General features: G+C 35.1%; 1 long non-coding RNA gene across 1 annotated transcript; it reads left to right on the forward strand.

Annotated features, from left to right (window-relative positions):
- The first annotated feature begins 609 nt into the window (after positions 1 to 609).
- Positions 610 to 4960, forward strand: LOC105498557 (uncharacterized). Its single transcript, XR_011623068.1, has 3 exons — positions 610 to 747; positions 2024 to 2207; positions 4836 to 4960. It is a non-coding gene; the product is annotated as an uncharacterized lncRNA (long non-coding RNA).
- Positions 4961 to 5386: the final 426 nt, after the last annotated feature.

The following is a 5386-nucleotide window of genomic DNA, read 5'->3' on the forward strand; positions in this document are numbered from 1 at the left end:
AGGTATTGTTATTTGTATCTCCCCCAAGTGTCTGCCAAGAAAATATCGTCTAGTAGGTTTTTATTTTCTGGTCACAGAATTCTACACAAAAAGTGCACAAGCTGACACATGGGAAGTATTAGAATCATTAAGTGATGATATCAATGAAATATTCGCACATAAATATGGTCCAAATTGTTCTTCATAACTTATTGGACATTATCCTTTGAAAGAAGAAAGCAATTCCATGCAGAGTATATAAATTAAGCAGTGAACAAAGTGGGGGAAAATAATAGTTGAATAATTTTTCAGGTTTTATTTTTTAAACTGACATTCTTAGCCTGCAGACAATTTTAGTTCTCTTTTTCCACCACTTCTCCTTTAATGTATCTTAAGGTTATTTCTTAGCTCTGCCATCCTAGAAAAAGTTGTCAAGTACAGGGCAACATGGTAATTGAAATAATCTCCTCTCAGTCCTTAAAGAAAATTGTCAGTGAGGTCATTTTTTTTTTCTAGTGGTTAATATTATTTGGTAGAGACATCCAAAAGATTTTCTTCTCTGACTGCCCATATGACTTTAAAAATTATTCGGTTCTTCAACCTCCTAAAATAATGACATATTTTTTCTAGGACTCTCAAGCAACATCTGATTAAAGATGGTCAAGTAATAATATTTTTAGTCTTTTATTTCCATGAAGCCTACTGGATAATCTTAAAGGCTAAAAAAAGAACATATCTCACAAAAGGATTCAGACAATGCAGTAGTAGGTAAGGGATTAAAAATGTGGTTGCATTTTTCTAAGAATTAATAGTTGATATAATTTGTGTTTAAAAAATTGTCAGATAGGTGATAAACGGTTTCAAATAAGAGGTAATGAAGAAAAGCCTATGTCTCCACAGGAGTAAAAATTTCCATATTTTTGCTTATAATAAAGGCCAAATAAACCCTGAGAAAAAAAGGGCCATGTGGTAAAAGCAGAGTATCCAGGAAGTAGACTGTGTATCCAAACATTCAAAAGCTTTTCATGATTATGTTTGTAATTAAAGCAATCATGTAGGAAAAAATAATTTCAGTTAGTTGGTGAGATGCATAGAGGATATCTGTTTTTACAAAATGGCAAAATTATTGAAGCACTAAATTTAAGAGCTAAGTTATCTAAAGATACACAAAATATGTAAATTTTCCACAGTCAAAACACAAACATTCTAAAATTTATAGTGTCTCTTCCATGTGTATTAACCAAAAACAGTCTGTTCAGATTAATATCATGATTTAACTCACAGTGCAAACTTCTCATAAAATAATCCCAGTTATTTTACATATCCTGTACATTTGAATAAATGTATTTACTACATGTTTTCTCATTACATCTTCAAATGAAATGGAAGAAAAATTACTGTACATATATTTCTCTTACCAGAGCAACATCAGTTAACTATAAACCTGAGTTTGTCAAAATGGAATTCACATTGTACGAGATTAAAGTTTTGCAAGATTCTGCCTGCTGAATAACAAAGTATACCAAAATTCTTCTCAAGATAAAGAGCTTACTTTAATCTTGCTACTAAAGTATCTTGTTTAAATTATTGAAAATGAAGATACAACAAATGCGACTTCTTTTATTTAATTAATAAAAGATAGCCATTTGCTTTTAGTATTCAAAGTTGCATTCAAGTTTCTTTAGGGACTTAACATTATTAAATTATAAGGAAAAGATGTGCGTAAAATGAGGATGCATTTCTCTTAACAACAACTCCAACATATTACGTATTTGTTAAAATTTTTCTAAACTATTAGCTTAAATTCAAAGATAAATAAAAATGCAGAAAACTTCACCAGAAACAGGAGGAAGAGTTTCAAGAACTACTAAGGTTCTGAGATTTTTACCATATCTAAAAGCTAAAAAGTAAACCTGCTATAGTTTCATGGTGGATAACATGAGACTTCTGGTTCAGAGACAAAGGAATTTATTATTCACAGCAATAGCAGAAGACAGAGTATTAGCTTCTCTTTCAGTGATCTCTCAAACTTCAATTTCCATAGGGTGACATAATGAAGGCCAGATGACACCTGCATATTCAATGGACTGTATTACAGGAAAGAAACTCTCACCTTAAAGAGCATCAATCTTTTATAATGGGCAATAAGCATGTCTTGTGTTTTCTCCAGTAGGAGACACTATCTCTGCCTTCTAGGACTGTAAGCTAACCTGCCCTTTACTTTGGAAGTAAGTACTATCTCTATCTTCCCAGGTTGCTTGTTATGCAAACATCTATGAAAGAATAATCTCAAACAAAAGATAATCAGGTATCTTGCTCATAAAGCATGCAGAAAAGCAAGAAGTTCATAGAGAAATGGTGCCAGCAATTACCTACCACTTGCGTCTACACTTTCTTTGTTTCTGGTGAAATTTCCCATGAGTACACTGTAGGCTACTCTGATTATTCTAACAAAGGTTGGCCAAATTTGTTGAATTTGCCACTTAGAATTTGTTACAACTGAGACTTATAGCAGTCAAGGTGGTCAGTTTGATGACCCGTCCAGTATGGCTCACTGGTAAGCTGTAGGATTTCTAGTCCATTTCAAGTAATTGTATTTAGGCCTTTCTTTTTGAGGAACCACCTGAGGGTATTCATGTCACCAGCCAAGTTGAGTTCATCTGTGCTGTGGAATGACTGAACAACTGTTAGTGGAATGAGGGATGGAGAAAATCTCCAGGTGGTTTGTATGGCAGGTGCAGAAACTGGGGCTACCGTCTGCTATTTGATTATGGTAGATACTTTCAGTACAGTTAAGACGAATGGCAATCAAATTTTGGTCAGAGCTGTTTGGTGGGGAATGGCAGACCCAATAATCAATTAAATGTACTATGTTTGCAATAGTTTAGGAAGGCCACACTAGGAATTTTCTTTGTGAGAATAACTCCATGGAGCAACTGTGAAAGATTTTATTAATGTTCTTCACTTCCTTCGCAGAGACAGGGCCATTGTTGCCCCTCCACTGCCATAAACATGGGTATGTCCTAGTTCAGTAACTCTAACCTAACTTTTTTTTTTTTTCAATTATCTCCTGCTTACATGTTTTGAATGGAAGGCCATGTAGAAGAGGGACAAAGAAATTTTATAAAACATATAGATATCCATTATTTTCTTATTTCAGCCTGTGTGGGCCACTGCAGGGAAGTGTAGAAAATGCAAAGTGAATTCAGGCTGGGTGCGGTGGCTCATGCCTGTAATCCCAGCACTTTGGGAGGCCGAGGTGGGTGGATCATGAAGTCAGGAGTTTGAGACCAGCCTGGCCAGCATGGTTAAACCTGGTCTCTACTAAAAATACAAAAAAAAAAGTTAGCTGGGCATGATGTCACACGCCTGTAGTATCAGCTACCCAGGAGGCTGAGGCAGGAGAATTTCTTGAACCTGGGAGGCAGAGGTTGTAGTGAGTGAAGATTGTGCCACTGCACTCCAGCCTGGGTGACAGAGCGAGACTCCATCTCAAAAACAAACAAACAAAACAAAAACAAAAACAAAAACAACAAAACAACAGTGAATTCAGCTAAGTGGTCATTATCCATATCATTTTCCTTATAATCAAGGACCATGCCCATCCAGTAAGAGAATCCAGGTGGCTAAACCAAAATGAGGCTGGAACCCACCAGACCTCTTTGTGAAGGGTGTACTAAAAAGCTAGCCTAAGGTTACTATCAAAAGAAGAAAACAAAAATATGTCAGAAATCATCAGGGCAAAATCTCTAATTTTTAAAATAGGTCACTATAGCTCCCCTACCTCTATCATCCTGATTGAAGCACAGGGAGCGGCTAGCGGAGGATGATCTCTTTCTGGAAACAGCCACACTTAGTGTGTTAGTGTATAGACTAGAAGGAGGTTAGGAAGTAATCTTTTTGAGCTACTTTTTTAATGCGTGTTGTTTTAACACTAAATACCAATGTCTGCAAATTGCAGAAAGCGTGCAAGGTTCATGGCTTAGTTAATACCTCGATTAACAATATGTGACTCGACAGCATTCGTGATAGAAGGAGCATCCATTGTCAGAATGCAAATTATCTGCAAAGCTGAAAACATGACACTGGGTAGTTTCAAGGTGATATATAAATGGGCCAGTGGTGGCTCCTGTACATTGACCACTATGTTTTTGGTGCCCAGATACTTGGTCAAATATTATTCTAGGTCTTTCTGGGAGGGTGTTTTTGAATGAGGTTAACATTTTAATCAGTAGAATAAAGCAATACCTTCCCCAAACACCACATGAGTGGGCCTCTTCCAATCCATTGAAAGACCTGAATAGAACGAAAGACGAAAGACCTGAATAGAACAGAAAGAATGATTCTCCCCTGAGTGCAAGAACATTCTTCAGCAGATTGTCTTTAGCCTGGAACTGCGCCATCTGCTCTTCTAGGTTTTAAGCCTGTCAGCCTACACTGTGGAACTCAAAATTTAATACAGATTTCCTGGCTCAGCATAAGTTTAACCAAGAACTTGTTACCCAATGATTTTTATAAATATTTCTATATCAAAAGCTTTAAGTAAGTCTCATCTGATTTAGATATTCAATCCTGGAAGTAAGACAAACAAACTAAATGCACTTTTAGGCTAAATCTGAAGGAAAATTTACACTAAAATATTAGAATAAGTGAAAATGGCATTTGGCCTAAAATTTTCATAAATTCAGCAATTTAGTTGGACCATACAAACAAAAACTTGCTTAATTGATGTATTATTCTCTCCAACAAATAATTGTCAGTCATAAATTTTCAATCATGGTCTTTGTTCTCTAATTGCCAGTTTCAGACTGTATTTGACTTTTGCTTTGTGTTTGCTTTGTGTTCTGTGTTTATAGGATATGCTTTGTGAGCAGAAACCTTACCCTGATGGAGCTTTCTAAAAGCTTATAGTGTACAATAATGGCAAAAATGCATTTCCAAGATAAATTCTTTGAATAAACAGAACTCAAGGTAATTTCACCATTTATAATAATTGTCTATTATTCTACCATATGTGGCATACTGAACATTTTTATTTGGAAAAGTAAATGAAAATCACACCCATTATATATTATCTCCCTTGTACATATATTTAACTATTTTTAATTTTCTATTAAGTGCTCTCCTTTGTTGTAATTTTAATCATGAAAAATAATATTAAGACTCAACCATTAGATTTAGAAATATAAAACACTAATGTAAAAACCTGTTAATTTTATTTGAAATTATTTATATTTGTACTCTATTGCTATCTTTGGGGCTGCAGGAAAGGAGGCTCTTGCTTATTTGAATCACAGATATTTTAAATATTTCATAAACTGAGGCTGGTTTTCACTATATAGAGAGTGATAAGAATGAGTCTGTCAGGATGACCTTGGAGTAGGCTTTAGGTCAAATGGGCCTGGGT

This window comes from Macaca nemestrina, chromosome 5, assembly GCF_043159975.1.
Source record: "Macaca nemestrina isolate mMacNem1 chromosome 5, mMacNem.hap1, whole genome shotgun sequence".
Lineage (NCBI taxonomy): Eukaryota > Metazoa > Chordata > Mammalia > Primates > Cercopithecidae > Macaca > Macaca nemestrina.